At 39.7% G+C, this 18,286-nt stretch overlaps 2 protein-coding genes and 1 long non-coding RNA gene across 10 annotated transcripts in view; 2 read left to right on the top strand and 1 right to left on the bottom strand.

Annotated features, from left to right (window-relative positions):
• Positions 1-18,286, bottom strand: part of LOC133249993 (uncharacterized) — a 350,474-nt gene that overhangs the window by 3,671 nt on the left and 328,517 nt on the right. For 5 of the 7 annotated variants that reach the window (XR_009737194.1, XR_009737201.1, XR_009737199.1 and 2 more), the window contains one exon: positions 17,313-17,419. The exons of 1 other annotated variant lie outside the window; for it this stretch is intronic. This is a non-coding gene — a long non-coding RNA (uncharacterized LOC133249993). Of the gene's footprint in view, positions 1-11,709; positions 16,331-17,312; positions 17,420-18,286 lie in introns of those variants that run through there. One more of the 7 variants, XR_009737198.1, reaches the window with a different exon arrangement.
• MYOZ2 (myozenin 2) overlaps positions 1-18,286 on the top strand; it is a 385,146-nt gene that overhangs the window by 62,419 nt on the left and 304,441 nt on the right. The gene's annotated exons all lie outside the window — the stretch shown is intronic.
• The window catches only part of SYNPO2 (synaptopodin 2), a 204,923-nt gene that overhangs the window by 14,955 nt on the left and 171,682 nt on the right, over positions 1-18,286 (top strand). The gene's annotated exons all lie outside the window — the stretch shown is intronic.

The following is an 18,286-nucleotide window of genomic DNA, read 5'->3' as shown; positions in this document are numbered from 1 at the left end:
ATCTCAAAGTGCAGTATTTTGAATCCAATCATAGTTCCTCCCCACAGATGGATTAAATTCTATATTAAAAAAAAAATTAAAATAGCTAGAACTGAAAATGGCTTTTATTTTTAGGTTATAAAAATGACATATTGTCATTGTTAAAATATTCAAATATTACAGAAAAGGATAAAAATAAAGTAAAAATTATACCATCCAGAAATAGCACATTATTAACGTTTTGGTGATATTTTCCTTAGTTCCCTCTTTCTCTTCACACATGCCAACTTACAATCACACCTACATTCAATTCCATGTAAATGAAATGGTACTAAATGTATTCTCTTATTAAACACACAACATGAACATCTTTCTGTGTCAGTGAGTCCCAATTTACATCATCTTTTTAGTAACTGCATAGTGTTACATGTATGGATTGGCCATAATTTCTGTAACCCATCCCCTACTGAACATATAAGTTATTTATAATTTTCCACTCAAATGAATACTTTGCATATATAAAATATGTTTGTGTACTTATCTGATCATTTCTATAGAATTAATCCCTAAAAGTAAGATTACTACTCTGAGAATATGCTATATATTTTTTTGGTGAAAATGAAGACTATCTGAATTAATTTGGGGTCAACTATTATATATAAGGAGAAAATTTCTAATCATGTACATGTCACTCATTAGTATGCTGCTGCTGCTACTGCTGCTGCTGCTAAGTCGCTTCAGTTGTGTCCGACTCTGTGCGACCCCATAGACAGCAGCCTACCAGGCTCCCCTGTCCCTGGGATTCTCCAGGCAAGAACACTGGAGTGGGTTGCCATTTCCTTCTCCAATATATGAAAATGAAAAGTGAAAGTGAAGTCACTCAGTTGTGTCCAACTCTTAGCGACCCCATGGACTGAGCCCACCAGGCTCCTCTGTCCATGGGATTTTCCAGGCAAGAGTACTGGAATGGGGTGCCATTGCCTTCTCCATATTAGTATGCTAGTCAATACAATTCCTTCTGGCAGATAAATATGTAAATGTCAAGGTCATACAATCTAGGTAACATACTTTCACTTCAAAACACTTAAAAAGGACACCTTATCTTTGACAAAGGAGGCAAGAATATACAATGGATTAAAGACACTCTCTTTAACAAGTGGTGCTGGGAAAACTGGTCAACCACTTGTAAAAGAATGAAACTAGAACACTTTCTAACACCATACACAAAAATAAACTCAAAATGGATTAAAGATCTAAACATAAGACCAGAAACTATAAAACTCCTAGAGGAGAACATAGGCAAAACACTCTCTGACATACATCACAGCAGGATCCTCTATGACCCACCTCCCAGAATATCGGAAATAAAAGCAAAAATAAACAAATGGGACCTAATTAACCTTAAAAGCTTCTGCACATCAAAGGAAACTATCAGCAAGGTGAAAAGACAGCCTTCAGAATGGGAGAAAATAATAGCAAATGAAGCAACTGACAAACAACTAATCTCAAAAATATACAAGCAACTCCTACAGCTCAACTCCAGAAAAATAAATGACCCAATCAAAAAATGGGCCAAAGAACTAAATAGACATTTCTCCAAAGAAGACATACAGATGGCTAACAAACACATGAAAAGATGCTCAATATCACTCATTATCAGAGAAATGCAAATCAAGACCACTATGAGGTACCATTTCACACCAGTCAGAATGGCTGCGATCCAAAAGTCTACAAATAATAAATGTTGGAGAGGGTGTGGAGAAAAGGGAACCCTCTTACACTGTTGGTGGGAATGCAGACTAGTACAGCCACTATGGAGAACAGTGTGGAGATTCCTTAAAAAACTGGAAATAGAACTGCCTTATGATCTAGCAATCCCACTGCTGGGCATACACACTGAGGAAACCAGAAGGGAAAGAGACACGTGTACCCCATTGTTCATCGCAGCACTGTTTATAATAGCCAGGACATGGAAGCAACCTAGATGTCCATCAGCAAATGAATGGATAAGAAAGCAGTGGTACATATACACAATGGAGTATTACTCAGCCATTAAAAAGAATTCATTTGAATCTGTTCTAATGAGGTGGATGAAACTGGAGCCTATTATACAGAGTGAAGTAAGCCAGAAGGAAAAACACCAATACAGTATACTAACACATATATATGGAATTTAGAAAGATGATAACAATAACCCTGTGTACAAGACAGCAAAAGAGATACTGATGTATGGAACAGTCTTATGGACTCTGTGGGAGAGGGAGAAGGTGGGAAGATTTGGGAGAATGGCATTGAAACATGTAAAATATCATGTATGAAACGAGATGCCAGTCCAGGTTCAATGCATGATACTGGATGCTTGGGGCTAGTGCACTGGGACGGCCCAGAGGGATGGTATGGGGAGGGAGGAGGGAGCAGGGTTCAGGATGGGGAGCACATGTATACCTGTGATGGATTCATTTTGATATTTGGCAAAACTAATACAATTATGTAAAGTTTAAAAATAAAATAAAATTACAAAAAAAAAACACTTAAAAGTATTGATCATGATTGGTAATTTCTAAAATGTCTTAAAAGAAAACTGAGAGGAAAAAAAATTCCCACATGTTCCAGTTCTATTAAATTTCTAGATTGTTTCAGGATAAAAATTTTGCATAAAGATGATCAGTGTTTAAAAGTAATGAACAAGACGGTATTAGTGTCCAGGGAATGAGGGTTTGCAGCTTTCCATGTAATTATCAAGATGTCATTGTCAGATAAATCAGATTTTTAAAAACTTACTTTAAAGAAATAAGGTCTTTGAAAGATATGTGAAAGTAGGTTTTATACATGATAAAGCCATATTATAAAAGTATTGTTATAAATATCATTTTAGTATTGTTTTCTTTAAATTGATAGGGTAGGTTTAAGAGAAGCCTTTCTTTTCAGAAACACCTCATTGAAATTTAGGTTTTAGAATTTTTTTTTTTTTTGAGGGATGTTTAATTTATAAACTGTATTGCAAAACCTGTATTTAGTTTTTATGAAGGACTGGTCCTGAAGCTGAAGCTCCAATACTTTGGTCTCCTGATGGGAAGAGCCGAGTCATTTGAAAAGACCCTGATGCTGGGAAAGATTGAGGGCAAGAGGAGAAGGGGACGACAGGGGATGAGATGATCGGGTCAATGTGTGACAAGTGCTGTGGAGAGGTGTGCTCTGGCCCTCCCTTCTCATACATAGTTGGGGATGGCAAGGCCTGGAGACAGCACAGTTTAAGCCCCTGAAGTTTTTACAGCTCTCCAGCTTTGTACATAGGAACCCCTGCACTCTTAGGAGAAAGGCAACTTTGTCCTGAGTTCTTCTGGAAAGAGTGGTTGAAGGGGTGGATATGGGTGGATTATGGGCCACATCCATCCTCGGGAAGGCTGCTGTTGAAGGATGTGAGTGAACTTGTCCCTGTGCATGGAGGAGCAGCTAGCAAACTTCCAATTATTAGTGTCCCTGGGGGCATCGAGATCATACTCATATCTGTGTGATTTACAGAGAGCACAGCCTGGGTGCTTATCTCTGACTCCTCCTAGAAGTTGTTATCTGTAACCAAAAAGTATCTGTTGTTGTTCAGTTGCTCAGTCATGTCTGACTCTTCGCAACCCCATGGAATGCAGCACACCAGGCTTTCCTGTCCTTCACTATCTCCCCGACTTTGCTCAAACACACGTCCATTGAGTTGATGATGCCATCTAACCATCTCATCCTCTGTTACCCCCTTTTCCTCCTGCCCTCAATCTTTCCCAGCATCAGAGTCTTTTCCAGTGAGTTGGTGCTTTGCATTATGTGGCTGAAGTATTGGAGCTTCAGCTTCAGGATCAGTCCTTCCAATGAATATTCAGGGTTGATTTTCTTTCAAATTGACTGGTTTGATCTCCTTGTAGTCCAAGGGACTCTCAAGAGTCTTCTCTAGCACCACAGTTAAAACATCAGTTCTTTGGCACTCAGCTTTCTTTATGGTCCAACTCTCACATCTATACATGACTACTGGAAAAACCATAGCTTTGACTATATGGACCTTTGCCAGCAAAATACTATCTGTAAACTAAAATAGTTGACCAACCTAGACAGCATATTAAAAAACAGAGACATTATTTTGCCAACAAGGTCTGTCTAGTCAAGGCTATGGTTTTTCCAGTAGCCGTGTATGGATGTGAGAGTTGGATTATAAAGAGGCTGAGTGCTGAATAATTGATGCTTTTGAACTCTGGTGTTGGAGAAGACTCTTGAGAGTCACTTGGACTGCAAGGAGATCAATCCAGTCCATCCTAAAGGAAATCAGTCTTGATATTCATTGTAAGGACTGATGTTGAAGCTGAAACTCCAGTATTTTGGCCACCTGATGCAAAGAGCTGACTCATTTGAAAAGACCCTGATGCTGGGAAAGATTGAAGGCAGGAGGAGAAGGGGACAACAGAGGATGAGATGGTTGGATGGCATCACCAACTCGATGGGCATGAGTTTGGGCAAACTCCAGAAGTTGGTGATGGACAGGGAGGCCTGGCGTGCTGCAGTCCTTGGGGTTGCAAAGAGTAGGACACAACTGAGCAACTGAACTGAACTGAACTGAACTGAATAGAAAGGGAAAGACTAGAGATCTCTTCAAGAAAATTAGAGATACCAAGGGAACTTTTCATGCAAGGATGGGCACAATAAAGGACAGAAATGATATAGATCTAACAGAAGCAGAAGATATTAAGAAGAGGTGGCAAGAATACACAGAAGAACTGTACAAAAAGATCTTCAAGACCCAGATAACTACGATGGTGTGATCACTCACCTAGAGCCAGACATCCTGGAAAGTGAAGTCAACTGGACCTTAGATAGCAACACTATGAACAAAGCTAGTGGAGGTGATGGAATTCCAGTTGAGCTATTTCAAGTCCTGAAAGATGATGCTGTGAAAGTGCTGCACTCAATATGCCAGCAAACTTGGAAGACTCAGCAGTGGCCACAGGACTGGAAAAGGTCAGTTTTCATTCCAATCCCAAAGAAAGGCAATGCCAAAGAATGTTCAAACTACTGCAGAATTGCACTCATCTCACATGCTAGCAAAGTAATGCTCAAAATCCTCCAAGCCAGACTACAACAGTGTGTGAACCATGAACTTCCAGGTGTTCAAGCTGGATTTAGAAAAGGCGGAGGAACCAGAGATTAAATTGCCAACATCTGTTGGATCATCAAAAAAGCAAGAGAGTTCCAGAAAAACATCTACTTCTGCTTTATTAACTATGCCAAAGCCTTTGACTGGAAAATTCTTAAAGAGATAGGAATACCAGACCATCTGACCTGCCTCCTGAGAAATCTGTATGCAGGTCAAGAAGCAACAATTAGAATTGGACATAGAATAACAGTTTCCATATCGGGAAAGGAGTATATTGTCAAGGCTATATATTGTCACCCTGTTTATTTAACTTCTATGCAGAGTACATCATGAGAAATACTGAGCTGGATGAAGCACAAGCTTGAATCAAGATTGCTGGGAGAAATATCAATAACCTCAGATATGCAGATGACACCACCCTTATGGCAGAAAGCAAAGAAGAACTAAAGAGCCTCTTGATGAAAGTGAAAGATGAGGCTTAAAACTCAACATTCAGCAAACTAAGATCAGGGCATCTGGTCCCATCACTTCATGGCAAATAGATAGGGAAACAATGGAAACAGTGAGAGACTTTAATTTGGGGGGCTCCAAAATCACTGCAGATGGTGACTGCAGCCATGAAATTAAAAGATGCTTGCTCCTTGGAAGAAAAGCTATGACCAATCAACCTAGACAGCATGTTAAATAGCAGTGACATTACTTTGCCAACAAAGGTCCATCTAGTCAAAGCTATGGTTTTTCCACTAGCCATGTATGGATGTAGAGTTGGACTATAAAGAAAGCTGAGCACTGAAGAATTGATGCTTTTGAACTATGGTGTTGGAGAAGACTCTTGAGAGTCTCTTGGATTGCAAGGAGATCCAACCAGTCTATCCTAAAGCAGATTAGTCCTGAATATTTATTGGAGGGACTGATGCTGAAGCTGAAGCTCCAATACTTTGGCCACCTGATGCGAAGAACTGACTCATTTCAAAAGACCCTGATGCTGGGAAAGATTGAAGGCTGGAGGAGAAGGGGACGACAGATGATGAGATGGTTGGATGGCATCACCAACTTGATGGATATGAGTTTGAGTAAGCTCTGAAATTGGTGATGGACAGAGAAGCCTGGTGTGCTGCAGTCCATGGGGTCACAAAGAGTCGGACACAACTGAGTGACTGAACTGAGCCAGTTTATTATAAAAGATATTATAAAGGAGACAGATGGACAGCCAGATACAGAGGTATGTAGGAGAAAGTCATGAAGACTCCTGAGTGTAGCAACGTCTGTTCCTTATTGGATATAGGGCTCAGCACCTTCTCGAGTGTTGTGCTCATCAACCCAGAAGTTCAAATCTTGTTATTCAAGATTTTATAGAGCTTAAAATGCAACACCTCCTCTTTCCCTTCCTGAGGTCAATGGGTGGGGCTGAAATTTCCTAATCACTTGGTCTTTCTAGTGACCAGCCTCATCCTGAGGGTATCCAGGAGTCCTGCTCTCAGTCACCTCATTATACAAACCCAGGTGTGCTCAAAAAGATTCCTTATGAATAATGAAAGCCACCCCTCACTCAGGAAATTCCAGGGATTTAAGGAGTTTTGTGCCAGGTATTACCAACAAAGACAAAATATATTTGTTATACCACAAATATGCTAAATTCTGGGATAAATGAGACATTGTCTTTACTCTTAAGAAAGGCAAACCTCCATGGAAGAGGCAGATTTATAACTATTAAGAAGGTGACAAGGTTTTAAAGAGAAGAATATATACTGTATTATAAAATAAAAACCATGAATAAATTAGTTCTGCATAGTAGCATCAAGGAACTATACAGAGGAATCACTATTCAAACTGGACCCTGAACTGGGTAAAGTCGTTCCAGGCCTAGGGAACACCTTGCACATGCGCACTAAAGCATGCACGAGCATGGCATGGTGAATGGACAGCAAGCCACTGCAGAGGCTCGTATCTTCTGAGAAATTGTTCTGTTTCAGTGCTATAATGATCTCTTTTATGAGTACTGGATAAATCTCAGTGAAGTATGTGTTAGACAGAATTCAATCAGATACTATCAATCTGATATTTTGGCCTTCTTTCTTTTATTGTTCTTTCCTTTATGTATGCATAAAAGTTCACTGGTCACTATAATAACATTTGAAATTTTATACTCATTTTCTATGGTTTGCATGAAACACTTGTGTCAGACTCAAGTCTTTGTAAGAAAGGCTATAATGAAGGTCTTCACATCTCACCATCATGGAAAGAGTGAAAAGATACCAAATTTTAGACTCTCTTGAACTTATTAACTGAGAAACTGAGAAGAACCAGGGATTAAAAGTCACTGTCTTCTTCCTTTCAAACGCATCATCTTGTTTGTTATAAACACTTTCTTTCGAATTCTCATTAAAGATTTTTAAACAGGGGACTGGCATGATCTAGAGCATGCTTAGAAAGATGACTGACAGTAATGTGGAGATGGGTTGAAAGGTGGAGCTTGGAGGAGGGAGAATAATAGGAAGGAGGTGGTTAGAATATTCCAGTGGCTTCGTCATTGAAGAATCCACATGCAATGCAGGAGACCTAGGTTTGATCCCTGGTTTGGGAAGATCCCTGGACAAGGAAATGGTAACCCACCCAAGTGTTCTTGCCAAGGAAATCACATGGACAGAGGAGCGTGGCGGGCTACAGTCCATGGGGTTACAAGAGTCGGACAGATTTAGTGACTAAACCACCTCCACCAATGACAAATAAATAATGAGACTCTAGATTAGGCTGAGGGCACTGGGGCTGAAAAATAAGAAACACAGATATATTAAAAATATATAGCTGTGGATGGCAAGAATAGGAGAAGAGTGGACTGTAGTTGGAGGTTTTATCTTGGAAGACAAAGGGATGGATGTAGCATTTATGAGAAAAGAAAATAAATTTCATTCTAAATAAATTGAATTTGGACATCCAGAAGTTGCTGTGTAGTGAAGAGTTAAGAGTATAAGTCCGACTTGGGAAAGTTACCAGTACTAGAGTTCATCTGGGGAAATGGCTGAAACACATGAAGCAAGAAGCAAAGAGGATACAGGACAGAATCTTGGAGAAGATCAGCATACAGAGTTTGGACAGAGAAAACGAAGTTAAAAGAGATCACAAGAGAGACAGAAAGAGCATAAGCATTTCTGGTATGTTAAGAAAGGAGAATATCTTAAGGAATTGCTTATCAGTGACAAATATTTCAGGGTTTAAGGAAAAGGATGACAAGACCATACATTGACACATAAGAGGATTTGGGTGAGAAAACAGAAAGAGTGAAGATGGCATCTATTTGAGAGAAAAGAGGTTTAGGAAAGTGTTTTTTAGCATATTAGCAGGAGAAAGAGAGAAAGACAAGGTAATTACTCTTATAGCAAAGTTAGAGTTGTTCGGGAAGGATTAAATCTCTTGAACTTAGTGCTAAGTATTTTATTTTGATATTTAGAAGTATTCTTAACTAATAGAAAATATTAGATGTAAAAAATTTTCTACAAAAGAACAGAAAAACAAACAAACAAGGCTGTTATTTGTTCTAAAAAACAGTGCCTTCCAAAAGTGTCTAAGCTGGAGACTGGGAATTTTTATTTATTTGAATGATTTGGACAACATGAACACAGAATTGGAGTAATTATAATCCTTAGTGCATAGCACATTTCTTAAGCTATTTTTAACAATGTCATAAGTACATGTGATCTCAACTTCCTAACCAAAAACTAAAAAAATAACCTGCCCTTACCTCCCACTATATTATCCTGCCTCTACGGACTCAAGGTAAGCATCATCCTGAATTCTGTATTTATTATTACTTGCCTTTCTTTTTATATAGTTTAATTGAATATTTCAGTTCAGTTCAGTCGCTCAGTCATGTCCAACTCTTTGTGACCCCATGGACTGCAGCACGCCAGGCCTCCCTGTCCATCAACAACTCCCAAAGCTTACTCAAACTCATGTCCATTGAGTCGATGATGCCATCCAACCATCTCATTCTCTGCCATCTCCTTCTCCTCCTGCCTTCAATCTTTCCCAGCATCAGGGTCTTTTCCAGTGAGTCAGTTCTTCGCATCAGGTGGCCAAAGTATTAGAGTTTCAGCTTCAGCATCAGTCCTTCCAATGAATATTCAGCACTGATTTCCTTTAGGATGGACTGGATTGATCTCCTTGCAATCCAAGGGACTCTCAAGAGTCTTCTCCAACACCACAGTTCAAAAGCATCAATTCTTCAGCACTCAGCTTTCTTTATAGTCCAACTCTCACATCCATGCATGACTAGTGGAAAAACCATAGCTTTGACTAGATGGACCTTTGTTGGCAAAGTAATGTCTCTGCTTTTCAATATGCTCTCTAGGTTGGTCATAACTTTTCTTCTAATGAGTAAGTGTCTTTTAATTTCATGACTGCAATCACCATCTGCAGTGATTTTGGAGCCCAAGAAAATAAAATCTGACAGTTTTCATTGTTTCCGCATCTATTTGCCATGAAGTTGTGGGACCAGATGCCATGATCTTAGTTTTCTGAATGTTGAGCTTTAAGCCAACTTTTTCACTTTCCTCCTTCACTTTCATCAACAGGCTCTTTAGTTCTTCTTCGCTTTCTGCCATAGGGTGACGTCATCTGCATGTCTGAGGTTATTGATATTTCTCCCAGCAATCTTGATTCCAGCTTGTGCTTCATTCAGCCCAGTATTTCTCATGATGTACTCTGCATATAAGTTAAATAAGCAGAGTGACAATATACAGCCTTGACGTACTCTTTTCCCGATTTGGAAACAGTCTGTTGTTCCATGTCCAGTTCTAAGTGTTGCTTCCTGACCTGCATACAGATTTCTCAGGAGGCAGGTCAGGTGGTCTGGTATTCCCATCTCTTTCAGAGTTTTCCACAGTTTATTGTGATCCACACAGTCAAAGGCTCTGGCATAGTCAATAAAGCAGAAGTAGATGTTTTTCTGGAACTCTCTTGCTTTTTTAATGATCCAGCAGATATTGGCAATTTGATCTCTGGTTCCTCTGCCTTTTCTAAAACCAGCTTGAACATCTGGAAGTTCACGGTTCACATACTGTTGAAGCCTGGCTTGGAGAATTTTGAGCATTACTTCACTGGCATGGGAGATGAGTGCAATTGTGCAGTAGTTTGAGCATTCTTTGGCATTGCCTTTCTTTGGGACTGAGATAGAATTGAATATTTATGCATTCTAAAGAAAGTTTAGTTATTTTTAACTTTATAAGAAGGGCATCATGCTGCCTTTAGTCTTTGGAGACTTTGTTTTTCTCAGTATGTTGCCACTGGCATATATCCACATGGCTGCAGCCTGTGCATTTGTTGTGTTGGATGTGTAATGTTCCACTGTGTGAACATCTCACAGTTTACCTGTCATTTTCTTGTCAAAGAACATGTGGGCTGCTCTGGGTGTTTGCTGCTCTGAGCAGTGCTGCTAGAACATCTCCTGTTGCAAGTGGGTGAGGGTTTCTTTTAGCTATAAAGTCAGGAGTACAGTTGTTGGGTCATAGGTTTGTAAATGATCAGCTTAGGAGGAAAACGATTTTTCAAATAGATACATGATTTACAATTCCACCAGCAATGCCTAAGGAACCCTATGCCTCCACATCTTCTCCAACACTTGATCAGATTTTTTAATTTTTGCCATTCTTTTGGCAGTAAAATATTATCTCTTGTGGTCTTGATTTGTATTTCTCTGACCACCCAGTAATTCAAATATCTCTTCATTTGTTTTTTTTGGCAATATGTGTTTTTTCTTCTGTGAATTGCTTATTCATATCTCTAGAATATTTTTCTTTTAGGTTATTTGTATCCTTCATGACTGATGAGTATAAGAACTTTATCCATTCTTCATATAATAAACCTTGTCAGTTTGATGTATACTAAATGAACTTACAAGGTTTATAACCTTTTCATGTTATTTAAGGTTTCTTTGGATGAACAACAATTTCAATATAGCCAAACATATCAATTATCTTCTTTTATAATTAATTTTTTTTTTCGTTGGATGGATGGATGGATGGTGGATGAATGAGTGGATGGATGCATAAACGGATGGATGGATAGATGGGTGGATGGATGGATAGTGGATGGTGGATGAATGGGTGGATGGATGCATAAATGGATGGATAGATAGATGGGTGGATGGATGGATAGTGGATGGTGGATGAATGGGTGGATGGATGAATGCATAGATGGGTGGATGAATGGATGGTGGATGGGTAGATAGACGGAATGAGAAAGGAACCAAGAGGAAGCTTATGTTCCAGCTGACCCCAAAGGCTCTCAGACCCATCTTCCAGGTTCAAGGAGCTCTGCATACACAGAGGAAGAGCACACCCAGTGTAGACATGATGACCACCCTCCCTGGTCTCCAGCCCTCCATAAAGACCAAGGGTGTCTGCACAGCAAAGGCACAGCAGGCTTCCTCATACCTCCTCTCCTCCACACACAGAGGTTAAGGGTTATCTCATATACCTACCCCGCTACCCTCATAAAAAGCCACAGCTTTACCACCACTAACTGCCTTGAACCCACCAGGACTAATTGCATTGCCTGCTTTTCCCTATTTTATAAGCAATCTTGCCAAACAACAATTTTATAATTAATTTTTTGGGTCTTGTTAGAAAAAATCTTTTATTACACTAAAGTCTAAGAAATATACACCTATGTTTTCTGTAAGATCTGAGTTTTTGTAATTATTATTTTAAATGTTTTTTCCAAGATGTTTTACTGGATTTATTTTTTACAATAAACCTTTTATTTTCCTTAAATAATGGTGTTCTTTCAATTCCAGGAAATTTCTGCTACTTAAAAAAATTTGTTTTAATCATCTTGGAGATTAAAAGTAACTTGGTTAAAAGCAATCCCCACCCCCATCTGCCACCACCACCTCACATTTCTAGAGTTCAGCCATTGCAATTTTCTGATTTAATAATGGCATCAGGGTGTTGTGACAATAGCTAGGAATCAAGTTTTTTAATTTTTGAATTCTTCAGCTGTAGCTTTGTTGTTTGGATAAGTAGGAAAGAATTTAGTAAAAAAATGAAACCTAGCTTTATACTATGTAGCCATATGTACATATATGTATATGTGTGTTCCTTTTTATGTATGACTTCCAGGGAGCAACACTAAAAATATTTCAGTCTGTAAAAATGAATTTGTGGTACTGGATAAATATCAATCACTTGTACTTTATTTAAAAGAAAAATTTGATTATGCCAGGAGTCATTTTTCTAGTTAATTCTAAGACAGTGAGAAAAAGACTGGTGGCAGGCATATTTTGGTATAATGTAAGGAGAATAAAACAATTGCAAAATATTTGGAAAATTAGCTAAATTTCAAGCTTCCATATACTAAAATTTGGTATTCTGTCACTTTTCAAATTCAGTGAATGAGCAGAGTTAGAGGGAAGTCCAAATTAAGGTGATCATTTTCCCATCAGTTAATTGAACAGTGTTTACTGCGTGGCCCTACGTTTTACAGTCTTTCCCATTTAGCTTTCTATTCAGATTCTTTGCAATACAAATTCCATGTTTTACAAGTTTCCTAGAAACAGCAAGTTTTCTTTTTTACTTTTGAAAACAAATTTATTTAATAAAGTAGCCAAAATATAATCCTGAACTGCAACCAGATGTTTCAATGTTTGCATAAAGAAATGTCCTTTCATTTTTTACCATTTCACATGTGGCCAGGTGCACATGTTTATGTAATGTGATTATCTGTAATAGATTATAACATAGGAGAAACATTAAATAAACCTACAGATATATTTGGCCAGGTGGCTCACTCATTAGATCTGTATTTTATAGTGTTCTGTTTTTTGGTTGTTGAGAATATGTTCAAATAGAAATGGACAGAGGTTTATCTCTAGAAACAGGTTTGATTTCCTTAAAAGGCAGTTGTTGCTTTTCTCCTTCGCTTCTCTGGAGAACTGGCTACAAAGTGGGAATAGTTATGCTATGACTCATTTACAAGGCTGTGCACAGCATATAGAGTTCAGATAAAATTATAATGAAACAGAATGTAATTAGACTCTGTGGAACAAGAGAGTAATTTTTAAAAGGAAATTTTATGGATTGCATTTTCCTAAATCTACTTTGTTGATAAAATAAGCTGTTCCTTGTTTTTTAAAAAAACACTTAATTCAAACACTGGGATAAGATTTTCACTTGCCTTTTTAACTCACTGTATCTAGTCTTGTATTTGCCAAAAGATATGACATGTATTGTTATGTTAGATGATTACTGGGTAAATTAGAAATTATTTAATTCTTGTTCAGGTGTCTCAATGACTACTTTAGATTCTTAAGTTTAGTGAATTGCATATAAAAAATATAATTGCACCAACCATATAGCCTAGCTTAAAATTTAGGCTATCATAAAATTAAATATACATTTTTAAGATTTCTATAGCAGTATCAAACTGAAATGCTCTCTGCTTTGCCGGTTTTAGCAAGATGTTCCCAGTGTGGATATGTTGTTTGAAAATGCAGATACAGCTCTACTCATGTGGACACAATGAGATCTTTAAAAATACTTATTGAATACTTATTCAAAAAGACTTGGTTAGTGAATGCTCACGCTGAGTGAGGGAGAGCAAATATAAGGGACAGCCATGACAGAAAGTGCTAATAGAGCACGGCACTTATTCTTCAGAGTCTGGATGGGGCCTCCCTGCCTTTAGGTCTGTGCTCTATCAGTTCAGTTCAGTTCAGTTACTCAGTCGTGTCTGACTCTTTGCGACCCCATGAATCGCAACATGCTAGGCCTCCCTGTCCATCACCAACTCCCGGAGTTCACTAAGACTCACGTCCATTGAGTCAGTGATGCCATCCAGCCATCTCATCCTCTGTCATCCCCTTCTCCTCCTGCCCCCAATCCCTCCCAGCATCAGAGCCTTTTTCAATGAGTCAACTCTTCGCATGAAGTTGCCAAAGTACTGGAGTTTCAACTTTAGCATCATTCCTTCCAAAGAAATCCCAGGGCCGATCTCCTTCAGAATGGACTGGTTGGATCTCCTTGCAGTCCAAGGGACTCTCACGAGTCTTCTCCAACACCACAGTTCAAAAGCATCAATTCTTCGGTGCTCAGCGTTCTTCACAGTCCAACTCTCACATCCATACATGATCACTGGAAAAACCATAGCCTTGACTAGACGGACCTTTGTTGGCGAAGTAATGTCTCTGCTTTTCAATATGCTATCTAGGTGCTCTATCAGACATCTGCAATTAGAGTTGGACTTTGACCTCAGTCTCTGCAATCACCATACTAAGTCAGTCCCCAGCCCCATATTTTGGCTACAAAATGACAAAGTAATTAAAGGAAAGAGAAAAATGTATTCATCTGAATACGGTTTTTAAAAACTGCTTTGGTGTCAATAAACATCAGTTAAGGGAGCGCCAGGAATCAAACTAGGCTCCTGGGATGCAAAGATGAGTATTAAAAAGTTCTTCTCTTCAAAAAGCTTGCATTATTATAGAAAGAGTCAAATATGTGATACAATTAGCATGATACAATGTTCTAAGTGTTTTTGTAGACGATGGTGTAGACAATAATGGATACACAAAGGGGGATATACAGGGGTGATCAGAATGTTTTCTGGAAGATGAAATACATAAACTGAAGCACGAATACAGGAAGGCTTCTGCCTGGATGGAGCAGGGGCAAACAGGACATGGTCTAAGAAGGAACAGCCTTAAGGCATAAACCAGCGTGGCCTGTAAGATCCTCTGAGTGCAGGAGTCTGCTGCAACCAGGGCCTCAGGGTGTACATGAGTGGGGCACCTGAGGGTGGAGCTACAGATGAGATACATCGTTGTGGAGTTAGGCAGGAGCCACGTCATGGAGGGACTTGTGACCTCGAAGTAGCTAGAATTTTCAAAAGGCAATGGGAATCCGTTAAAACCATTTTACACCTTTAAGGAATAATATGATCAAGCCCTGGAGATAGGATTGGTTGGGTGAGGGACCACAAAGCTGGGAGAGGACAGAGGATGAGAAGTAGAAAAGAGGAGATGAAGCCCATTGATCAGAAAAATTAGATTCTGTAGGATTAGGTGGGTATACAGTTAGTATAGGAGAAAGAAGAATCTGAGCTGACCTGGGTAACTGAGCAAATTTTAGGGTCATTCTTGGAGATAGTGACTATAGAAGAAGGAAGAGGTGTACAAGAAGGATAACAGGCTTACTTTTGTGCATTTGAAGTGGGAGGTTGTTGGAGGAAATCCACAGTGTCTCGTTGGCAATTATGGGTAAGGCTCCAGAGCTTAGGAGAGAGGGAAAGATTTGGAATTCATCTGTGTGCAGCTGGTGGTTGAAGTCATTGGAGTGGGTGAGATCACCCACATCAAGAAAAACAACTGTTATCTAAGTGATCCAGCTTCACACAGGGTAGATACAACAGTTCTTGGCACGTACAGCGGGCACACGACCAGGTACTTGTTCTGTCCTGGACGGTGCACGGGCTCTAAGAATAAAATAACCCAGCATGGAACAGAGGAAAGGCAGTTGTTTGCTGTGCTCTTTCTCTCTCCACTGTAAGGTAATTTAACCATCAAGAACACTCTTTGTAGCTTTAGTGCCATCTAATAAGAAATATGCGTTTCATACTCCAACTTTATTAAAATTGCATACTGGCACAGTTTTGCTGAGGATGAAATAAATCTGAAGTCAAGTGAGTATGTTCGAAATACACATATGAAACCATTTGCTTTTTTTTTTTTTTGAACACCAATCTAATCGTGGGATAACCAGGATGTAGGTGTGCACACTGCCCAAATCAAGAATAATCTCCCCACCTACAGCATAGAACTCTGCACATGGAACTCTGCTCAGTGTTATGTGTCAGCCTGGATAAAAGCGGAGTCTGGGGGAGAATGAATGCATGCATATGTATGGCTGAGTTCCTTTGCTGTCCACCCGAAACTATTCCAACACTGTTAATCAGTATGCGTGCGCGCTACGTTGCCTCAGTCGTGTCCGACTCTTTGCAACCCCGTGGACTGTGGCCTGCCAGGCTCCTCTGCCTGTGGGGATTCTCCAGGCAAGAATTCTGCATCTCTTGTGTCTCCTGTGTTGGCAGACAGATTCTTTGCCACTAGCACCGACTGGGAACCGTTTAATCAGCTCTGCTGTCTGTGCGGTGCTTAGTCGCTTCAGTCGTGTCTGACTCTTTGCGACCCTCTGGACTGCAGCTCACCAGCTCCTCCATCCATGGGGTTCCCTAGGCAAGAATACTGGAGTGGGTTGCCCTGCCATCCTCCCGGTTATCAGCTATACCCCAATACAAAATAAAACTTTTTTTTTTTTTTTAAATGGAAGAAGCTCCTCTAGCCAAGGAAGATGGTTATTAAAGTCCACTGGAGTTCTTTACCTAGCCTCTAAGCGTTGGTATGCTGTAGGGTTTCACTGCCTTCTCATTCTGTGATTGCATCCTTTGAGACTCTCCTGCCTTTACTGTGATAATGCTGTCCACGTCTCTGTCCCTCGCACGTTTCAGATCTGTCCTCCACACAATTGCCAGCTGTGGTGATGTTGGCAAAACACATATTGGCCCTTGCTACCTTCCTGATTAAGACCCTTCACTGTTTCCTGGTTCCTTTCAGACTAAAGCAAATACTGTTTAATTTGGGGGAAATGGATCCTTTATCAATGATGCTCTAATTCTTTAGCCTTATCTTTTTTCCTTCTTACTATTTGAGCTTTAAACTCGAGTAACACCAATTGCTTATGGTTACTCTTCACATATATGCATGTATGTATACTTTTTGGGGTCACCTGTTTTCACTCCTGCTTCTCCCTCTGTATGCAACTCTCTCCCTCCTCAGAAGGTGAGGTGTCTTGGCCCTGAATGAGTTACCTCTCTATTTTCATAATACTCTGTGCATATCATTGTTACTTAACACATTGTTTCATAATCACCTGTTTATATGGCTGTTTCCTTCACTACCCTGGGAGCACCTTGCAGGAAGCGACTGTGTTGAATTCATCTTTGCATCATTAGTGACTAGCATATGCTTGTAGAATGGTTAAACAAATAAGGGAGGAGTGAAGATCAAGGGAAAACTCACATGAAAAATGTGTTTTTGTACTTCAGCTTAATTGTTTTAGCCACTTAGTAATTCCGGTTAACCACATACAAATTTGTTACTGCTAAATTCTTTTTGTTACCAGTTCTAGTCAGATACTACCTGAAGTGGACATACCTTTACAGGATGTGCAGAGCTGTTTCCTTCCCTCAAGAACTCCTTCAGTTTTGGAGAAAAAAGTAGATTGGCTGTCTGCCCCAAGACACACAGATAGCTGATCCCTTCTGCAAGCAAAAACATGCTATATTGGTGGTACTTCTTACTTTATCCTCCTGAAAAATTTCCTGAGGAAACACCAACTGTTTACTTTCTAGTCTGATAGGATGGTCAAATAAGTTTTGCTTTTAACTCTTTTCTACCTACATGTTTATGGGACCTATATATGTTCTACCCACATATTTGATTAGGATGTACATATTTATACAAAGAGACATATATCATATTTGTTTATAAAACCAAAAAGGGTTAACAGTCTTTTTCAGTACATTCAGTTCAGTTCAGTTCAGTTCAGTCGCTCAGTTGTGTCCGACTGTCTGCGACCCCATGAATCACAGCACGCCAGGCCTCACTGTCCATCACCATCTCCTGGAGTTCACTCAAACTCACATCCATCAAGTCAGTGATGCCATCCAGCCATCTCATCCTCTGTTGTCCCCTTCTCCTCCTGCCCCCAATCCCTCCCAGCATCAGTCTTTTCCAATGAGTCAACTCTTCGCATGAGGTGGCCAAAGTACTGGACTTTCAGCTTTAGCATCATTCCTTCCAAAGAAATCCCAGGGTTGATCTCCTTTAGAATGGACTGGTTGGATCTCCTTGCAGTCCAAGGGACTCTCAGGAGTCTTCTCCAACACCACAGTTCAAAAGCATCAATTCTTCAGCGCTCAGCTTTCTTCACAGTCCAACTCTCACATCCACACACGACCACTGGAAAAACCATAGCCTTGACTAGACGGACCTTTGTTGGCAAAGTAATGTTTCTGCTTTTCAATATGCAGTCTAGGTTAGTCATAACTTTTCTTCCGAGGAGTAAACGTCTTTTAATTTCATGGCTGCAATCACCATCTGTAGTGATTTTGGAGCCCCCCAAAATA

Source organism: Bos javanicus, chromosome 6 (genome assembly GCF_032452875.1).
Source record: "Bos javanicus breed banteng chromosome 6, ARS-OSU_banteng_1.0, whole genome shotgun sequence".
Taxonomy (NCBI): domain Eukaryota; kingdom Metazoa; phylum Chordata; class Mammalia; order Artiodactyla; family Bovidae; genus Bos; species Bos javanicus.
Note: the sequence above shows the minus strand (reverse complement) of the source record. Positions and strands in the feature narration are given on the sequence as shown.